The sequence below is a fragment of the Camelus bactrianus genome, chromosome 15 (genome assembly GCF_048773025.1).
Source record: "Camelus bactrianus isolate YW-2024 breed Bactrian camel chromosome 15, ASM4877302v1, whole genome shotgun sequence".
Lineage (NCBI taxonomy): Eukaryota > Metazoa > Chordata > Mammalia > Artiodactyla > Camelidae > Camelus > Camelus bactrianus.
In genome coordinates, this window is record NC_133553.1 from 22,929,944 (window position 1) to 22,951,875 (window position 21,932).

At 49.2% G+C, this 21,932-nt stretch overlaps 1 long non-coding RNA gene across 1 annotated transcript in view; it reads right to left on the minus strand.

Annotated features, from left to right (window-relative positions):
• The window catches only part of LOC141573395 (uncharacterized), a 286,822-nt gene extending 266,830 nt beyond the window's left edge, over positions 1-19,992 (minus strand). Inside the window, exon 1 of the long non-coding RNA XR_012499089.1 lies at positions 19,259-19,992. This is a non-coding gene — a long non-coding RNA (uncharacterized LOC141573395). The remainder of the gene's footprint in view (positions 1-19,258) is intronic.
• Positions 19,993-21,932: the final 1,940 nt, after the last annotated feature.

Genomic DNA, 21,932 nt, shown 5'->3' on the forward strand with positions numbered 1-21,932 from the left:
CAGAGTGGTAGAAACAGTAATTCAGCTTTGTCACCAGTGGACATGCAGCTATTTTTGGATCACATTACAGTCATTGCAGATACATCAAAATGTGCCCACTGTTGCTTCAGACTTATGGAAGTCACTTTATCCATACCAGGTTGGGTTATTAGTCATTAATAGAAAGCACATATTGTACTAAATCAAAAATTGGGGGCTTAAAAGTTAAATACTTTATCTATAGAGAGAGAGATGTGTTATATAGATATATCAATATAATAAAACATTGTCTAATTATATATTACTTTTTGTAATCCTATATGTATTATTTTGCGCGTTAAGAATCATTACTTCGAGAACGGGCCCCAAAGGCTTCATCACACCACTAAAGGGACCCTGGCATGACAGTGGGGAATATCTTCTGCTCCAAGGGCACAGTGAGGCTCTTATACTCCCTCCCCAACAGGAGATGGAGAAAGAAGAAGGAGGAGAGTCTGAGGCCTGGAAATGTTACCAAAGGAAACTAGTGGACCAAGAAAGAAAGACAGAAGGAACAGAGCTGTGCAAAACCATTCTAAGAGCACTGCAAGCAAGACTGAATGAGTGAAGCAGAGATTTAAAGAATCTGAAAACAAATCTTGAAACCCTCTATATTCAAATAGCTACTGTAAGGTAAACACTGAGATGCTTAAAGAATGCCTCCCTACCCACCCACCGAAGACCCAAGTGGTCCTGCTTTCAACCCAGGGACTCTATAGAAGAACAGCCCCAGCCAGAACATGCCAAGGCCAAGGCCAGAATGAGGGAAGTTCTGGGGTTTTCATGGACCCTACTGTGGGATGCCAGGACCCAAATGCTCTCTCTGGCCAAAAGCAGTGGATGATGGAATCCAGGTGGTGACTCTGGATACTGAGCTCCAGCTCAGCGGTTTCATGGCCGAAGTGGAGTTGCACAGTGACTTTCTCTGGGAAGAGCCCAGAGCTGGAGCCCTGCTGAGGCAGCCCAGGGGAAGCAGTGTAGTGCTGGCCCCAAGGACTCTGAGTCACGGTGGCTGTAGGGCCAGTCCATGCTCTGTCAGTTTCTCCTTTGGTTATTATATCAGATCAGATAAAGCCTTCCAACACCAACTCAGCTGAGCGGGCAGGTGGGCCAACGCCCCTGCCCCTGCTTTTCAGCATCTTCTCCACCCCTCTCACTAAGGGAAAGAGAAGGGGTGGGACTTTGTCAGAGACGGGGCTACCCTAGAAGCTGACCTGGAGACCAGGTGAATGGTAGAGGGGTGGGGAGGACAACAGGACAGTGTAACAAGCCAGCTACCTCTGGAGAGACCGGAGCTTTGCCCCACTGGGAGAACTCTGGGACCCTGAGAAAGACACACAACTCAGAGCTATCCCACCTAAGCAGCTAGGGAGCAGGGGCACAGATACTCCAGATTCCCTCAGTGCCTGGTGGAGGGATGACAAAGGGTGGTGGTGGTGATTAATTCTCTGGCAGCAGCAAGAGAAAATTCACCAGGCTAGAAATGCAGGTGCTGGCATTTGGAAGTCAGCTGGTAGGGACGTAAGAGGGACAGGAGAGAGGATGTGGCCTGGCACCAGCAACACTCCTACGGAACTAAGATTAATTAAGTTCTTATTAGATACCGTGTGCTCTGGTAAGCACTCTGCAAACTTTATTTTTTCCATCATTGTATTATCACTGTGGAACTAGTTTTCCTAGCTGCTCTTTACAAAGGAGGAAAGAGAGGCCCCTCCACTATGTCCATGGTCAAACCAATAAAATGCAAAACTGAGAACTGATCACAGGCTTGTCTGGCTTGAATAGAGCCCCTTGATTTTTCTACTACACTGTATTTCTTCTAAAATCTCAGAAGGCCCTGGGGCCAGGCAGGCTTCACGGGCATGTGGCTCACATCCTGACCCAGGCCCCCTGGCTCAGACAGGCCCCATGCTTGGTTTAATGCCACCATCTTGAAACTTCACTAATTTTCGAACCAGGGCCCCTGTATTTCCATTCTGCATTGGATGGTAAATCATGTAGCAAGTCCTGACTCAGGGCCTTGCCTACCTGAGTTCTAATTTACCTTAAGAAATGCATCTCCAATTCTTAGCCACTTACCTCTGACTATACAGAGTTAATTGAAAAACATCTCTGTCACTTGGGTAATAATATTCCTCCCCAAAGTTACACCGAGAATTAACAGGTAATAATGGTTTAACAGCTCACTCCCAGCAACACAGACAGGCCAAATTATTTCTCAACAGCCCTGGCTGTTACTTTAATCTTCTCACTTCTTCCCTGTGTCGTAGCACAGCAGTTAATGACCTGCAATAAATCCTAGAAGCTGTGACTTGAAAGATACTGGGGCTCAGCTAGGAAACAGATCTATATTTTCTTTGAGAGGTGGTATCTAGGTTACCGGGGCCCAGCAAGGATTCCTCGATATTAAGGCTGTTCTTCTTTTAAGACCCACAACGACATCTCTCCCGTCTCACCTAGAGACCTGTATTTTTTCTTTTAATCACTCGTAGCTACCCTTTTATGTAACCTTTCCAGACAGCTTCCTCTTTAAAGTCCGATGGTTGGATCACCAAAGTGATCATAAATGTGGTATGTTACAGGGGACCCGCCCCAAAACCTGATGTCCCCCTAAGACCATGTTCAAGTCACTTGCTGGGGCCGGCAGGCATCACCCCTTGGCACCTGGACACACCTCCTCCAACCACACACTGATGTGCATGTGAAAAAGGTCCCATGATTCCAGAAGGATCTCCTGAGGCCACCACGGTTTCAAATACATCATTGCGATTGTCATCCCCCATTCAGCTAAACCCTCTCTATTTAGAGAGGGAGGGATGTGATATCAGCTAAGTTTGAATTACTCTTCAGTCTGCCTGGGAAAGTGCATAAACAAGCTCTTTTTTCTCATCAGCAGCATCCCTGCAGAGCACCGGAGAGAATTCCTCAGGGAACACTGGTCCGCAATCCCTTCACCTCAGTTCCAGTATCAAAAAAGCTCAGAAAACTTTTTCTTAACTTTCTTGGTCAAAACCTGACCTGAACTTCACTGAAGCTAAATACCGTCTTCATTCCTTTTCTTACGAACATTTCCACTTTCACGGCAGAAACATTCATGCGTTCAGCATAGGGAACCACCCCAGCCCTACTGGAGCTGCTGCAGGATAAAGCAGAGATGCCCCTTAATGTCTTTCCAAAATGTGAACAGCTCTAAATCCCACTGCACATCTGTTCCCTGGGATTGTGCCACTTCCCTCCCCTGACGTTGCCATCACAGGACACCCCCAGTTTCATGCACCAAATCAGGCAGCCTTTCATTCGAGAAGCTGCCAACCTGAGAAGTGATGAGACACACTGTTGGTTTGAGTCCCAGGGTGAAATCCAACACTGGCCCCTGGACACAGAAGAAAGAGGCAGACTGCCCCAGATTGGTGGGGTGCAGGCTTAGTAAGCAGTGGAACTTACACTGGACGCTTGTCTTGGGCACCACAAGATGAGAATATCTCTGCACCCACCCACCAGAATATTCAGTTTGTAGAGAGGCCTTAACTGGGTTCAGTCATGTATTCAGCCAGATGGTCTCAACCACACAGGGCTCTCTCAAGGCTGCATCCTTGAGAATGGCTCTCACCACGAACTATGGGCAGAACTACAAGATCAGAGAGCGGGTGAGGAGCCTCCGGTGGCCCAGGTCCAGCTCATGGGTCAGCCAGCAATCACATCCTTTCTATGACCCCCTCCTAAGAAAGGAGGGAAGGCGGCAGGGCACAACCGTTAAAAGGATGGCGCAGCAATTGAGGATATGACATTAACTGGTTAGAACCAACTAAGCCCAAGATGGCAGAAGATCTGACTTCCCGTAGGACCTTGAGCCTCATTACAGGCTCATGGTAACAATGAGCATGATAAATGACACCCACAAAGCTCTGGGACAGCTCCCAGGCTGCCCATAAAAGGCCAAAAAGTGGGCAGGTGCCCAATTCCTGGTAATTTCTGCCCTTTCCCCCAAACAGTTGGAATAATCCTCCCACTTGTCATATGAAATTACCCAGTCCATGAAAATTAACAACCCCACACGCTGGGGCCGCCTCTCTTGCCTTCTGAGATAGCCCCCACTCTGTCTGCGGATTGTGTATCTCCCTGAATAAACCTACTTTCACTTCACCAAGGCTTGCTCTTGAATTCTTTCCCATGCGAGACAAGAACTTATTCTCCAGTAACACTCCAACACGCACACATAAATAACCATCGTGCAAAGTAGGACGTGGTCCTTCTGGTGGGGGAGGTCAGGGGTGCTTCATGGAAATATGACTGGCCTAGCAGAGGGCATGGGAAGGGAAATTCATTCCCGAGTGTGCAAAGGCACAGAGGCAGGAAGCTGTAGGGGAAATGTGGGGTCAGGGAGCTCACTTCTACAGGGGCCAAGGGAGAGTAGCAAACAAGGTTGGAAAAGTTACATCGGAGGACTTGAGTCCATGCAGAGGCAAAGCTCAGTGGTGCCGCCCTTGGGGCTGGTTTCAGGAAGTGAAATTTTGGCAAAGCCAGAGCCCAGAGTGGGTGACTTTCCAGGAGACACCTGCAGGAATCCAGCAGAAAGATGATTAAGGTTGTGGCTGGTGGAGTCAGGAGGAGCTTAGATTGAAATGAGACCTTGAAGGTAGAAGGAAAGGGGCCAGGGAAACATGAGGAACTGGTTTTCAGGACACAGGAGTCGGACATTTGAGCAGGAGCTGGGGGTGTTTCACGTCTCCCCAGGCACCGGTCAGGCCTCAGCAAAGCCCTTCTTCCTTTGTATCTTGCTTCCAACTTTCCCAGGGAGGCTTAATTATTCAAATCTCAATTAATCCCCACCCAGAGGTTTGCATGCAGAGTTTGTTTAATTGCCGCCCTTAAACTCCCCAGCTGCCCATGGCCTTGTTTGGCTTATTGATCGTCCAGCCCCCAAGCTTCTCCCTCAGAGCTGACAGCTGGAGCAGCTCCGAAAAAATTTTTTTCCAGAAATTCCAAGGGTCACTGTGCTCCTCCTTCTACTGTCCAGGTGGCATCACCATGCAGAACGGGGCTCAAGACAGTCGTCTTTTAGGAAAGGAGGCAGCTGGTTCCATCAACAAAGGCCTCCCCGTCCTGCATCCCGGAGCATCCCGGCAGGGCCAGCCACTGTCGCAAGGCATTTCACATCCTCTCCTGCTGGCCAGACACAAGTATCTCTCTGTCTGTCTCTCCCAAGCGGTTTCGCCCCCTCCCCAATACGCTGCCTGCCCAGCGCCCATTCCAACCCCTCTCTTCAAGGCCCCTGTCTTCTGTCTCTGAAGCGCCTTTCCTGCCCAGACTCTTTCTTGTCACCTCCAAGTTCCCAAGGCCTTGCTCAGCACCTGGACAACTGGTCGGGCAAATTTCCCCAGAGGAAACGGACCCTGCCTCCTCTGAGCTCTCATTACATACTGAATGTTTGTTCCCTCGTCCACATTCACAGGTTTCAATGCTGATCGCCAATCTGATGGTATTTGGAGGTGGGGCCTTTGGGAGGTAATTAAGGTCGTGAGGGTGGAGCCCTCAGGAATGAGATCAGTGTTTCTTATAAAAGGGACCTCAGCAAGCGCTTCACTCCTCTTTCTGCCATGATGGGAGGATGCAATGAGATGTCAGACGTCTACAACCCGGAAGAGCTGTAGACTCGCACCAGGACCCGGCCATGCTGGTGCCCTGATCTGAGAATTCCAGCCGAATTCCAGTCGGTGAGAAATTAATGTCTGTGGTTTCTAAGCCACCCAGCATCTTACTTGGTTATAGCAGCTCGAGCTGGCTAAGCCTCTCTGTCTCTCTTACCCCCTCATCCCGCCCCCTCACATAAACCTCTAAGGCCCAAGAAGAAAACCTCCCAGAAAATAGAAATTCGGATGATCTCAGAGACAAGAGGCAAGAGGCACCCAAAATGGAAGCGTCCTTACTTCTAATGGGGGCAAGCACCTTTGCAGAGCAGTCGGATGAAAATGGAAACAATCTGTTACCTGCTGGACTCTGTCTTAACATGGGGCTCAGAACCAGGGGCTTTTCCCTCCTACATTTAAGCCTCCCTGTCCCACATTCACACTTAAATCATTTGCTTCTTTATGGCTTTTCTATCTACCCCTTTTCTTTAATAGTCTATTTAAAGCCAGAAGATGAACCTCATTTTTTCTAAATGTAATTTGAGCAAATCTGCATGATACACGCAGTAACAAGTGGGTCCTGAATTATGTATGATCCCCTCTAATGGGCCAGCGCTTGTTGGGAAAGTGTGATCTTACAAACTACCGGGTTTGCTTTTTATGGCAAATTGAACACCATTCCCCTCCTCTTGCTTTACATATTCTCCTAATTAGGGGAGATAAAATCGATTTTCGACCTGAAAAAAAGTGATGTCTTTCCAAGAGCCCATATTTGTATGGAAAATTAAGCTCATTTCAGTCAGCTGCACCCTCTAATTTAGCGCTGTTGTCAGTATAAAGTATCACCGTAAGAGACTTCACCATCAGGAGCTCTTACGCAATCGAGATCATAAGGTGACACTTTCAGTTAAGCAGGCTCGGCAGATTGGCTCCTCAGGTGGCCTCAGAGTCTGGCGTGAGACTTGGGTATCACTCCGGATGATTTAAGTCTGGTCTGTGCTTTGCTTATCTACGGCCCGGGCGGCAGGCAGAGGGAGTTTGACATTAATAATAATTGCTGCTCCTTCTTGAACCTGGAGAGCGCGCAAGGCTGGCAGGCCAGCCAGCTGCTTTTGTGATGCAGTTTTGGGCATAAGGTGGCTCCTTAATGGCACCTGGTCGCTGTAAAGTGATGGAGCGCCCACCCTCGGGTGGGGGGGTCCCCGGGGTATCCAGAGTTGGAGTGGCCCTTCCTGCCCCTTTATGGGTATTCAGAGGGGCAGGAAGTAGGGGGGCTGTTAGGGGAGAGGGTGGGAAGAGGTGTGAGCAGTGGAGGAGGGGTGAGGTCTGTAATTACTCTGTATCGAAGCACGCTGATCCTGGGTAGTGGAGTCCCTGATGTCTGTTCTTACTCCATGGCAGGAAGGAACTCTGCTGTCCGAGAGGTTAAAACCCCCTCCCTTCCCCTGCAGACTGTCGAAATACACTGACCTTGGAGGGAGACCACACACACAGGCTGTGCGGCTTTGAGAAAGAAAGCACCAGAGCCAACAGCTGTTCTCAGGGGGAAATAGCACAACTCCATCCTTTCTGGGATCTAGAACAAGAGCCTGAAGTGAGTGAGGTGGGAAGCCCCATAAAAAAGACCAGCAGGACCCCCAGGCAGGGCCACTACTCTCCTGCCAGCACCATCTGGTTCCCTGGCCCAGAGGCTCTATCTCATTTTGCCTCTGAAATGGTTTATTTCTAGGAAAGCGGAACTTACCCGTAAAATCCTATCGGTTCCCTGAGCTCACTCCTGATTGGTACATTTGTAGTACTTCATTTGCATGGAGCTCACTCCTGATTGGTTATTTCTCTCACTCCTGATTGGTTATTTCTCTCTCTCCTGATTGGACCATTTCTACAAAGCTTGTTCCTAATTAGTCAACTTCTGTTATACCTTATTTGCATACAATGTTACAAAGTGTAAACTAGCAGCCTATAAAAGCCTGTGTAAACCTATAGACGTCTCCAGAGCTTGGAGTGTTAACCCCTCTGGGCCTGCTGGTGTAATAAACCTGAGTTCTCCAACTCTCCGGGTGCTGCTTGGTCTCTCACCCGGATCCAGGTTGCTGTCACAAGTGAGCTGTAACACGTTTTTCTGCAACATGAGAAGCGGACAGGCTAAAGGCAGGGGGTTGGGTCCACAGAGAGGAGGAAGCCCCCCCTTCCCCTCTGCCCTGCAGCTGCCACACCCCAGCCTCACTTCCAGCCGGGCTGCCAGTGGGCATGTCCTCTCCTCCAGGAGCTGTAAGGGAGCAGGACCCCATGGGGCCTTCCCGGGACAGGCCCCCCCCCCACATCCACTGCTGTAGCTCCTCTCTGAAGTACCCAGATAACAGTATCTCATGCACATTTCCCGAGTTTTTCAGATGCTAAAAAACTACTAAATAGAAGAATTAAGTACTTGAGAATCATAAGCACGTGGCCTCCAGACCTTCTGGTGCCTAAAGATTGATCACCATCAACCAACCAGAGAATTGTGCACAGCTGATCACAGACTCTGGGATGTCCCTCTCTCACCTGGCCTTTAAAAAGGCTCAGCTGAAATCCTTCAAGGAGTTCGGGTTTTGGGGGCAAGGAGTTGGGTTATTTGCTTGGCCCAGCAATAAACCTTTCTCTGTTCCAAACGCCAACATTTCAGTATTTTTTGGCCTCCCTGTGTGTCAGGCATATGATCTTGAGTTCGGTAACAGAGTGACCCCATACCCTCCCACAGACGTGAACCCCAACAAGATGGTCACATCACAACACAGTGGGACAGACCAGGGGATGGCAAATTGTCTTTGGAAAGGGCTAGATGGTCAATATTTTTGGCTTTGTGCACCATGTGGTCTTGGTGCAACCAGTCAAGTGTCTGTAGCATGAGTGCAACCACAGTCAATCAGTAGAGAAATCAGTGTGGCTGTGCTTTAATAAAGCTTTTTTTTTTTTTTTTTTTTAGTAAAAAGAGGTGCTGAGCCAGATTTGGCCTACAATTTGCTAACCCTTGGACTAGACATCCTGCATGTCTCAATGTTAAATAACATCAAGTTGAGTGTGTCAGTGATCTAGTCAAGTCGTTCATGAGACGAAATACACCTGATTGTCTCTGTGAAACTCAAGATTTTAGTCCTGATTATCTGCTAAAAAGTGCTGTGAATAAGAACATTCACCTCCCCCAAGTCAAGCAACTCTTGCACCAAAATCCATCCCACATTGAGCAGAACCAAGAAATATCATGAGATGGGGAAAAATGCACAAGCTTCTTAGAATGTGACCGGCTCAGCAATATCCTGCAATTTACAATTCCAAGCAGAAAAATTTTTCTAAATTAAACAGCTGTATCCAGGTTGATGGTTCCTCCAGTGTTCTCCAAGAGCAGTGGAAGGAGGGTCTTAACTTTGTTTACGTAACTAACACGCCTCTCAGGAGATTTCTCTTCAAGATCAAGAGCATCATCTTTGGCCAGGGAAATTCACTTTTCTACCTCTGAGAGTAGAAATCTGCTCACAGCTATTTATCAAGATTCCAGAATAAGACTTAGGACCCAGGGTCTGCTATCACCACAGCCCGCAAAACACAATAACTGGACATCATAGCATCGTCTGATGAGTGCAAGTACAGGGAAGGGCGAGGCCCTGGGGCAGAGCATGCGCTAGAGACCTGACGCGGATTTACGCCTGGAGGAGGCCACACCTGAGCAGACTGGCGGGCGAGAGAAGGGAAGAAAATTTCAGGCAGAGGAAACAGCAGGTGTTGTTCCTCAACTTGGAGAAAAAGAGCCCAGAGCTTTCCGGACTCTGAAAGAGGTTTATTGAGGAGGAGCCCAAGGATGGTTCTGGAGAGGTAAGGAGGGTCCAGATGACGGGAAGTGGGGAAGGTTGAGTTATGACATTTGGAAGAGGGTCCATGAAGCCTTTTAAGCATAAGGGGGATGTAAACCCAATTGCTTGCGGCGAGAGTACTAATTAGAGCTCATGGAGCTTCTGGCTTTGCACCAGGACCTGGGTTCTGTGCTTTCCACTCTCCCATTTATCCTGGTGTAACAACAACGAGCAAAGGATCTAGAAGCGGACTCCCAGGCCATGCACCTGTGAGTGAACCCCAAGCTCCATGTTCTCCTCTGCGCTCAGACATCAGAACTGAGCCCGCAGACCTTTTGGGTCTTCAAAACAATATTAAATAAAGAGACCCCAAAACATAAAAAGACAATAACCAATATTCTGGAGATGCTCATTTCATGGCTAATTTCTTCACACTCAGAATATATCCCTTTTGTGAAATGGGACTCAATCAAATAATAAAGAGAATTTAGAAGCTGCGAAGGAGTGGGCTAATTAAGCCACATTACTTAGCTCAGTGGGACACAAAGAAATCACTCACAGAATTCACCGTTTCCTTGAAAGAGAAGGAGAAGGCGTCTTTTGTCTTTTCCCGTTTGCCTTCGAGATGTCAAATTTACTTTTCCACATCTTCATTTTTTGGCTGACTTTTTGTTTGTGCGTGCACCGGTATGGATTTTGTGAAGAAGGCCAGTGTGAGCCACAAGACGACGGGGGGTGCTCTGCCTCTGGCGGGAGCCTTCTACCCCAGCCCGACAGTGACCCTAGCTGTGCCTCTCCAGTTCACTTTCTCCTTTGAAATGTCAAGAACACAGGCCATCATCATCTTTTTTTTTCTTTTAAGTAAGAAGCTTTTAAAAAAAACTACCAGAAAGCCAGAGGTGGACAGCTGCAATGCAGGGAAAGATAATGGGGGGATGGGGGAGGGGGAGGAGAGTTAAAAGCATCTGATTTCACGAACAGTCCTAGCCCGTCTGCCTGGACTTCCAGGAAGCTCAGAGCTTCACCTGATGGTCAATCCCTGTTTAAAGATGACTTTAAGACAGTAAATGTGATTTTGATGTTAGTTTTTTTACTTTGTGATCTTTTTTTTTTTTAATAGAGGGGGTGTGTGTGCATGTGTGCGCTATAAGGAAAACCACCTCAGATCTCGTGTGGAATTAGGCAGGAAGAAGATATTCTAGAAACCAGAAAATCCTGCTGCCTTCGGCCATCACTATTTTTCAGCCCCACTCGTAAATCACATATAAGAGAAATCATGTCCTGGTAAACCGAGCAAGGGGCCTCACCTCCCCAAACTGTCCTTCATCTAAGAATAGAAGGTCTGTGGGGGGCACTGAGGAGAGTGGTGGCATTTTTCCTCCCAGAGAAGCCCTCCCAGAGCAGCCTCCCCTGACATCCACAAGCCGGCTGCGACTCACATTCTTCCCACAGCCTGGTGAGCTCTCGCTTCCTCCCCATGGATCCAGGCGGGTCTGTGGCTGTGGCGGAAGTGATGCAATGTGCCTTCCAAAGCAAATCATGAAGGTGGAGTGGCCTCTGCTCAGCCCATCCGGGGACACTCGCTCTTGGAACGCAGCCACATGGAGAGGACACTTGCAGGTGCCCACAGCCCTCCCCAAGTTCCAGCCAACAGTCAGCCTCAAGCGGGAGACAAATGAGTGATGAGCTTTCAGATAATTGTAGCCTCCAGCTGTCACATCAGCCCAGGCTTCCGGGTCTTCCCAGCGGGGGCCGCGTGGAGGAGAAACAAACAGTCCTCCCCACCAGGACTTTCCGGATTCTGACCCCGACGATCTGCGGGCATGATACACAAGACGAGTGTTTGACAGCATGGGGGTGGTTTGCAGTGTAACGGTCGTCACTGGAACACAGTGGAAGGGGAAGGGGACACCGGATTTCCCAGGATTACAGAGCGTTACCATTTAGTGACCTTATGCAAGTCATTTAACTTCTCTGGGACTCAGGATTCTCATTTGTAAATGGCAATATGTCTCTTACATATTAGAAATGTTGGGTTGCATAAAATTTGGTACAGAAGACACTTGATAAATATAAGGAAACACTATTCAAATAGGAAGGATTATTATTTCTCAAGTTCAGGAAAGTCTTCAGCGATCCAGTGACAAGTTCGTCAGGAATCCTACACGGTCCCAGGTGACGACGCTGGGTGGGGTCCTCGGGGCAGGTGCCTCCGTCCTTTAACTTTAACTGTGACCTAAAAGGTCGTCATGGGAATCCAGAGATAAAGTGACAACGTCTATGGAGTGCATTTAATTTTATGGTCCTACTAAATAGGGTTGTTTGGAGCACTAAATTGTACACATTCATATTAAGATTGAAAATGAACCACTTCTCAGGGAAGCTCTGGAGTTTTAACTCGCAGCCAGGCTGATACCAACCCACATAACGCACCGGGGGAGTCTTTTCCAGGAAAAATGTGCGGGATCTGGGATTTAATAAGTGTTTAATACATGTAAACTATTACTTCTGGTGCAGCTTGAAATGGCTTTTTTTGCACAAAGTGTTTCTTTTGGAGGAAATCTCTGTCTTGGGTTTTTTTCTGGGTGAGCTGGCTTCCTCTCTGTCTCTTCCATCCTCCTCCCCTCTCCCTTCCCATCCTCTCCTTCTGCACATCTACAAGTTTGAGTTTTGAGTTGGCACAGACCTCTGCTGTGAGCTTTTCTCTCTTTAAACTCAGCACCCGTGAGTGGACTCTCTTCTCTGAGCTCAGCACTTTCTCCTGTGCTGGTTCACTGAATCCTGGTGATGCAGCAGGTAGTGGACACTGCTCCCATTTTCCAGATGAGAACAGTGAGGATCGGGGAGATTCACGTTCTCATCCAGGATATACCAGCCGAGTGGTAGAACGCGGACGGCAGCCCAGGCCTCCAAGTTCTTTCTGCTCCACGCCAGCTGGGTGGAGGGCGCTATTCCATTCATCTGCTTCTAACTCCATATTCCCAAGGCTTCAGATGATGTCATTCTGTTTTAAATAATTTCAATTAACGCCTCCAACTGCACTGGGGAAATGTGTTTTCAAGTTGGTTTTATGAACGCTAGACTCACTTGGATATAGAACCAAGATATTTTGAGTATAAAATTAACACAGAGTAGATTATCAGCAAAGTCTGTTTTTTTAATAATAGGAGCGATTTGTGTCCTCAGGCCAGGTGGAGAGGCGAGAACTCAAAACCAGCGTCCCCTTTGTCAGACAGTACCCGCTCCCCAATAGGAAAGCAGAGTGGGTGCTGGAGAGGAGTCCTTCCCGACGTGGCTGTCGGGCACCATGGAAACCCAGACGTCATAACATCTGTATGTTTTTTTTTCCTCTTCCTGGAAAGAGAAATAATGAGCTCTTGGAATTCCAATTCCCACTGACTCTGAAGTCATGAACATATTAAAAAACAGTGTGAGTCGGTGACGTTCACAATTACTAAATTCATGTCAGAGGATATATCCAGAATCACCTCCCACCATTGAATATGGAACAGCCGGGCGTCGCCAGCCCCGTGGCGGGTGAGGCACAGCCGTTGCAGCAGTGGATGACAATGTGGAGAAAATGCTGGGAGGCGTGCTCGTTGGGGGTGACCACCCTCAGCCACCCAGCCTTCAGACACTTGCAAATGCCCTAAAAATCAGGGGGAAATGGAGAGCCAGTGGCAGGGAGGAGACTATAGGACAAACCAGGACAAACCAGAGACACAGCCTTGCCGCTTGTCACCCTCTCCCTGCGCCAGCCCGCTTGGCTCTGCCCGCGGGCACAGCTGTGTGGGCTGCACCCGGCCAGACGCATGTCACATCCTGGGATGGGCATGTGCCTTTCTCAGCCAGGAATGCATCCCCGTTCAAACCAAATAAGGCTCCGCAGATGACATCAGGGGGGCTTAGCTGGTACCGCCACAGTGGGGCGATTTATCCGAGAGCTAAAAATGCTCACCTGCCTCGGCAGGGCTGACAGGCAAGCATTTGAGAGACACCTTGCTGGCCACCTTCCATTCTGAAGAGATGCCTGCCAGCTCTGGGGACGAGCATCCTTCACGTCAACCATCCTGCCAGGCTTGCTAAAAACTCTAAATACAGGCTTATTCGTGCTGCTACATCTCATATTCGGGGTTGGGGTTTGGGGGTAGGGGTGCTCGTCCCAGGCTGCTGGCTGTAAAAGCTTACTGTCTCTTTCCTCTCAAACTGCATCCGTCTGTGTCTGAAGAGGATGAGGAAGGGGAGCATGGGGAGCATCCGTGGGCTGAAATAAACGCTCTCCAGACTTATGAAGAGCATCTTGGTTTCACTCTGGGAACCTACAGCCGGCGCACAGATGAGAACAAAGAAAATGTGAAACTTTGGAAGAATCGCATCTCCATCCTTCTAGTAGGTTTTATGACTAGAGTTTGAGAGGAGGGCGCCCCCAAGATTCATCCTGCCACCCTCAACAAGCAGTTTTGGGGCACTAGTTCCGGGAAAGAGACAAGCGGAACTATAGATGATTTTCTGCACTACTTCACTGTCACGGCAAATGTGTACGTGATGATTTTCTGCTTTCAGAGTGTGTCTTGTCACCCCAAATAGCTTAGAAGCTTGCAGAAGCCCGCTGCTGTGATCTACTTCTTTGTGCCTCCTAGGAGGTTGGACCACACGCTCAGCATCCTTCTAGAATTCCTTGTCTCCTTGAAGGCTCCAATGACCCTCTGAAGTCAGTTACTACCCTCATTTTTACAAATGGGAGATCTGCGGCCCAGGGAGCTCGGGGTCATGTGGTGAATGAGTGTCTGGGGGGCCAGGAGGGCTGGACTTTGATCCTCAGCACAGGCCACGCGTTCCTTCATGTCACAGGGCAAAGATCACACGACACTGATTAGCCGAGTGAAGTTTTGATCCCGAGGCTTGCAGGGTTTGGCTGGAGAGTCAATGAACATGAAAGTCCCAAGCAACTTGACGGCAAGGGCAAGGCTGGGCACTAAGGTCACGCATGGACACTACCCGCACCGCGGGGCGGGGGAAGCATCCCGCCCTTGGGGCCACGCGGGCCAGGTCCCAGCCCCCACAGCCCTCCACATGCCGGTGGTGGTCTCCCTCCAGCTGCCCTTGGCCAGATTGTTGTCTCCTCAGTGGCCTGGCCCCAGGGCCACCCACGGTCACTCTCCTACACACATGCACACCCAGTGTCACAAGACAACACACATTACATGACCTGCAGTGTGGCCACAGCCCAGGAAGCACCCTCTGTCCCAGCTCCTCATCACCCACGTGCTGGCTGCCTTGGCAAACTGCCCTGGGCCGTGAACACCAAGGTAATTTCCAGAACTGGCCCCAGGAAAGCCTGCCACAGACACCGTGTCAAAAATGTCACTCCCCTCCAATCCCGCAAACTCCCAACCTAGTTAACGGACATGTGACATTTGTTTACTAAAGGGGTCGCTTCCAAGGTTGACTTGTTTGATTACTACCGATTCCAATAGGATTCCATTCATGAAACCTGTGCTGAGCACTGTGCTGGGTGAGCCCCCGGGTGGGTGCCGTGGGGGGACACAGCCAGGCCCCCAAAAGCCCGGCCAGGGCGGAGGCGCATCCCTGCGGCCACACAGCCCCGCGCCGGCTCACCTACTGAAGGCAGCGGGATGGGGGGAAGGGCGGGCTCTGCCGTCAGCCAGCTCTGGGTTTAAATCCGATTTCGCCGTAACCAGTCCCCTCTGTTACAACACGGGAGGTCGCTTTGCATCGTGAGATCTGTTTGTAGCACAGCCTAGTGGGGAAGCCGTGGGGCCAGTGTTCTCACCACTAAAGAGAAGGCCGCGGTCATGTATGCCGGCTGCAGACCAAGCCGACAACTTGCAGAAGTGCCTTTCTCTACAGCAAAGTGACCCACATAGAAGCTACTAGAACCACTAAGCTTTCTAGGGCTGAAGCCACCTAGGAGGCTGTGGGTGAGCTAACCCCCTGTATGCAACAGTGGACCAGCGAAGAAGGCTACACCTGGAGCAGATGTTTAATTTGGATTTAAAATCACCTCCAGAACCTCATATCGGAATAGGGTGGACACACCCCAAGTTTCAGGCAGCAGAGAATGGGCTGTGTGTGCTGCTGGGTACAGATCCCAGTGAAGCGGCAGCTAAAGACTCGGCTGGTGCTGCGATTGCTCATTTTTATGGTTCCTTCAGCTTCCCAGCCACGGTAGATTTTGAGTGGTCTGCCTTTAACCTCATTTTCCTAAAAGGCTGATCATTTTTATTGTGCAAGTTTGGAGAACCCAAGGATTTTTAGGGCCACATCTATGCTGTCATAGCAGAAATGCACAGACATACATGTGTATGTGTGTGTGAGTGTGTATGTGAATGTATGTGTGCGTTCATGTCTGGTGTACAGAAGGCGATTTATACATGGAAGGTTCTGATGAAGTAATTGCCACCCTGCATCTGGTGTTCTGCTTGAGACTTTTTTTTACAATATCATATTGTTTTTACATTGAAGTATTGTTGATGTACAATACTGTACGCTACAGGTGTACAATATTATACATTACAGGTATACAGTATAATGATTCACAAGTTTTTAAAGGTTAAGCTCCATTTATAGTTGTTATAAAATATCGGTTCTATTCCCCATGCTGTACAGCACATCCTTGTAGCTCATTTTACACCTGATAGTTTGTACCTCTTAATCCTCCACCTCCATCTTGCCCCTCCCCTCCCTCTCCCCAGTGGTCACCACGTGTTCCTTCTCTACATCTGTGAGTCTGTTTCTTTTCTGTTATATTCACTAGTTAGTTGTATTTTTTTAGATTCCACATATAAGTGATGTCTTACAGTATTTGTCTTTCTCTGACTTATTTCACTTAGCATAATGCCCTCCAAATCCATCCACACTGTACGCCAGAAACTAACACATCTTTTTTACTGCACGTATTTTCAATTTACATATATGTACTGTTCATTGTTTCTAAGAACATTTAGAGCTTTAGTTTTTTAAACTTGCGTAGTTATCAAAGGAATAAAGCCAATCACAAAATAAGAATTAATTTTAAAGGATACATACACCCTGCTATTAACAGCAACATGATTTATAATTGCCAAGACATGGAAGCGTCCCAAGTGCCCGTCAGCAGATGGATAAAGAAGATGCAGCACATAATAAATACGTAATGGAATACAACTCACCCCTAAGAAAGAAGGATATTTTGCCATTTGCAGCCTTTCATTCATTTTTTTTCCACTTCAAAAACCAGAATTTTATAAATGACATAAACATTTCCATTGCATCAAAAACAACAAAATACCTAGAAATAAACTTAACCAAGGAGGCTACCTATACTCCGAGAACCAAAATGACACAAAGAAATAGAAAGATACCTTGTGCTCTTGGATTAGAAGAATCAACACTATCAAAACGGCCACACTCCCCAAAGCAATCCACAGATCCAGCGCAACCCCCGTCAAAATAAATACTCACGACATTCCTCACAGAGTTGTTCTGGTTGGGACTTGGTGCTGAAAGGACTCAGACCAGCTGAGGCTGCTGGGAAGAGGCACGCCTGGGGCCAGACACATTCTGCACCAACAGGAGGGTCTGAGTCTGGGGCCGGCCTCAGCCCTGACCGCGGCAGGCCGGTGGGCCCTGGGTAACCAGCTCCTGCCTTCTTAGCGAGGCTCCAGCTCTGGTCAGGCACCTTTCCAGCTGCTCTCTGAGGTGCGATGAGATTTTACTCTCAGCCAGTGTGGCTCAAACCCTACCCCCATCTCCCGCCCCCCAACCCCGCAGCTTCAGTAGCCCCTGGCAACTTTTAGAAATGCAAATCTCATCGTTGACCTCCTGGATCAGAAATCCCAGGGTGGGGCAGCCATCTGGCTTTTTACCAAACCCACCAGGGGATTCTGATGCACCTACAGCTTGAGCACAATGTTCCAAGCAGAAGCTGAACACTTCCTGTGAGAGTCCTCACACGCGAGACACCTCTCATTTATTTATTCAGTCATCTGTTTGCTCATTCAACAAATACTCATTGAGTGTCTACGATGAATTACTGTTTTAGGTTCTGGAATGAAAAAAAAAAAAAAAGGCAAACATCTCTGCTGTCTGGGATCAGTAGAAAGTAGTGGTTCAGTTCTCAAACTCAGGAACCAGACAGCCTGGTCTGCATCTCAGCCCCCCGCCCCGCCCCCCCGAGCTGTGAGGCAAGCTACTTAAATGCGTTGTGCTTTGGTTCCCCATCAGTGCAGTGGGGTAAAAATTTCCTAGAGTTGTGGTGAGGTATTTAAAATCCTGCCTAAAACATAGTCAGCACTTAAAACGTTACTGCAATGTCACATACGCTCAAGTATAGTAGCGGTCATGTTGCGTTAAACCTGATTTCAGGGTCAAACGTGATACACGTCTTCTGCAAGACGTGGGAGCCCTCTGGGATGACGTATCCCACAAGGCAGACTCCTGATTCAGGTCGTTGAAAAAGATAACTAAGGAAAAACCCAGCCTCCCATCAGAAATGGCTGGTGGATAGTCTGGGAGCTGCTCCCTCTGCGGGGCTGAGAAGTGGCTGTGTGGACAAAGGACAGGTGAGCGAGGCGGGAGGACCCCGCCCTCTCCGTGAGGCCGCACCAGCTGGGAGAATGCCCGGGGCACGCAGCAAGTGAACCAGAGCCCCGGATGCAGTGAGAACCCAGGAAACGGGGTGACGGGGAGCACTTCACAGAGCACAGAGCCATGTGGCAGAGCAGATGGACAGGGCTGCCCCCTCCCCCACCCCACGTGGTGTCGGAACCCCTGGGACAAGAAGGCAAAGGTGACCTGTTACACAGCGCTTGGAGAGACAGCAGGGCTGTGAGCCCACAGCGGAGGGGACAGGGTACTGGGTGTCCCCTCCTTGAGAAGCCTGCCTCTCCCCCGCTGGTTGCCAGCCCCTGAGGCTCCTCTGGGCCACGGAGGGTCTGTCCCTCCAGCACCTGACCTGCTGAAGTTCTCAAATAAAAGCCCATCCCTTGTAGTATGTGTCAGGAACCCAGAAAGCTCACAGAAAAATGTGTCCACGCATCTAAAGAGCAGCCTTCCAAGCATAAGGAACCCACTGGCCTGTGTCACCCTGGAGGGCAGAAGCGGCAGCAGGGAGAAGTCCCTGGGAGGCAGAGGTGCACACAAGAAAAGGGGGACACTGCTCAGAATGAAGGCTTTGCAGCCTGGCCCCTGCACAGGTGCTCCCCCAGGGCTGACTGCTCTGTTCTCCAGGAAGTCGCTCACAGAGAGACGGCTGGATAACAAAGGCCCTTTCCAGCCCAGGCCTGTGATTGATCAAATCCTCGGACTGAACATATTTAAGATACTTGCCCCCTTCCCGCTCAGCAGAGGCAGCTCTGAGCCCACCTGCATTCACCACCCCCACCTACTTCCCCGCAACCTGCAAACCTGGGGACACTCGGAGACATCATTATCGCATCACTTCGTGAGTGAATTAGGAGCAAACAATTCATTTCCCAGCTCTCCTGTCGAGTTTAAACATCAGACAGCAAGCTCAGATCAGGAGAAACCTGGCAGGTTTTATTGGGGGTCCAAATCTAGGCTAAATACTTATTTTGAAAATGAATGAAAAAAGGCAGCAGGGAAGGTATGTGTTTCCAGATTGCAAACATTCAGCCTCAGGGCTGAGCCCCTCCTGGTACCCAGCTCTGGTCCGAGGGCAGGGGCGATGCTGAGGACCCCCCAAACGGTGCTCTGAGCCCCTGGGACCCAGGCTAGCAGAGAAGACTAACACATGGGACAGCCAGAAAGCTGCGGACCACTGACCTGAGCATGCCGGTCATGAGCACAGCCAGAGACCTCGCTGCTCAGGTGCCGGTCCCACGTCACGCCATGTGCCGGGGACCCGGGTGGTCAGACCCAGGCCCCACCGCGGAGGAAGCCACACTGGTGGGGGACAGACAGTTGTCAGTGATCACCAGGGTCCCTGCAACAAAAACAGGTTGGAGGAAGGTGAGGGGCAGGGCCCTAAACACAGTCTAGGGGTGTCTGGAAAGCTCCCGAGAGGAGGTGAAACATGACCTCAGTTCTGGAGAACAAGACACAGAGGCAAAGGGAAGGCCATTCCAGGCCAAGGGCAGCACCAGTGTGGGCACAGGCCTGGGGACGTGATCAGGTGACAGCGGCTGCGGCCATCGCCAGGTGCTTACTGGACGAAGGGACCCCACCTGAGCCTTCAAAGCAAGACAGGATTAGCCCAGGGTCCCGAGCCTGGCATCACAAATAGAAGGAATTCCTCTCCAACAAACTGCCTACTTGAAGGCCCAGACCAGCTCCTGCAGTTCCACGGAGGGCAGTGGCTGAAGTCTCGGCTCAGGCCAAACTCCAGCATTGACTAGATCAAAAGAAGTATGAAATCCTGGCTTTGTCACAAGTGGTGACAAATATAAAGTTGAAAAAAAAAAAAAAGAACCTGTACCCTAGAGGTTTGAGATTAATTTATCTAAATTCACAGCTTAGAGGTTTCTTTCTTTACCTAAATTCATAGCAATCAGATAAAATGACTAATTGTTTATTCTCCCATTTTAGGAAAGAGAAAAGCATCTTAGACCCAAATCTTTGCTGCACATCAATTCAGTTTTTCGAGCACGAATGACGTAGCTGGAATCAAGTGTTTTGGTTAACACCTGCATGGTCATTGCCCTGGATGGTTCCTGGTAGTTACATTCAGTTTGCCCCAAACCTCACTGGCTCTAGTTAGCTTTCCTGACTTACCAAGACTCAGAGCCCCTCTGTTCCTTTAGGGTTAACCATAAGGTGAGAGTCACAAACATTAACCCTAAGTTTACAAGCCCATTCATTCAGGCGTTGCTAGAGAGGGGCCTGGGGCACAGGCTTCCTCAGAGCAAAGCCCATCCAGTCCATTGCTCATGGCCCTAGGCAGGACTCACTGTCAATTGTCTATAAAATGAAGATGGGGGTCTCGTCACCCAGGGGCAGGGATCTGCGCCAGAAAGTGTGAGCTCAGAAGGTGTGCATGTGGACAGGACCAAGAATAAGGGAACTGGAGCCAGAGAGGTCTGGGTTCAAGGTCCAGCTTCTCCAGCTTACAACTTCTCCCAAAAGAATTGTCTTTCCAGAAGCACAGGTAGACAGAGAGTAGGTGGGGTCAGGGTTCACAGTGCGGCAGGAGAATACAGGAGACCCAGCTGGTTCAAGGGAGTTTCTAGGCTCACACAGGTGAAACTCCCAGATGCTGCAGGAAATTGCCAGGGCTTTCAGAGTCACTTCAAGTAAGGAAAAAAAAAAAAAAAGTGGATAATGATTTCCAAAAGTGAGGGCAGGCAAAGTTCAGAAGCTGGCCCAGCGAGCTCGGTGTGAATTGCTGGCAGAAATCTAGGGATGGGGACCAGCCAGGCGGGCAGTGATTTCCATCAGTGACGCTGATGTTGCCCGACTCACCTTAGAAAGGGGCTGTGGACACAGTGTAGCTTGTTTGAGCAAAACACGTGGTAAAATCCTTTTTTAAAAAAGCTGGGGAAGGACGAGCCGCGTGCTGTGGTCTGAAGTGGCCGTTCCCAGGTGGGGCTGTAAGGCTGTTTTGTCGGGGAGCGGACAAGCTCTGTGCTGCCCCAGCAGGTCCCACGAGTGAATTTTTTTTACGGAGGCAGAGGTTGCCTCAACTTCCAGTCAAAGCCGTTCAACAGCGCAATGAGATTCTCTGTGAGCAGCTCCCCGTCGCTGGAAGTATTCAACCAACATTCGCACCAACACCTGCCAGCGCTGCTTTAGAGTTGAACATACGGCTGGGGTCTGGAGTGAGACGACCCAAACTCAAGGACTTACTTGGCCAATTACCACCCGAGCGACCTTGGGAAATTCACACTTGGCTTCCTTCTACATAAAGTGAGGATACTTCTTTACAAAGAGGTTATGAGTTACAGAGAGGTTATGTTACCAAGTCCAAACTCGTTCTGCTCGCCACAGGCCAATAAATTGGGAGACGAGGTGTTGGTGCAAGGAATAGCGACTTTATTCAGAAAGCCAGCAGACCGAGAAGATGCCAGACTAATGTCTTGGAGAACCATCTTACCCAAGTCAGAATTACAGCTCTTTTTATACTAAAAAGGGGAGGAGGTGTGATTGGTTGTTGCAAACTTGCTGTAGGAATTCTTTGTTGTTGCAGCTGTCCACCTGGGTCAGGGCATGGTGCCCCTGTGAAACCTCTAATAAAACAGTTACTTTCTATTCTGCAACTTGTTATCTTTATGTAAGTGCAAAAGTGTTAATATCCTTAAAGGTCAGAGCCTTGAGATCAGGCTGTCCTGTTTACCAGGCAGGCTAAAGGCAACGTTCTTTTACAAAAGGTGCAGAGCTGGCAAGACTAAGCCTAGAAAACAGGGCACGGGGTTAAAGCCAAAAGGACAGATCTAATATGGAGTCAGATTTGCTCTTTTCTATTACAGTTATAAGTCATAAATTAAACAAGATGATGTCCATA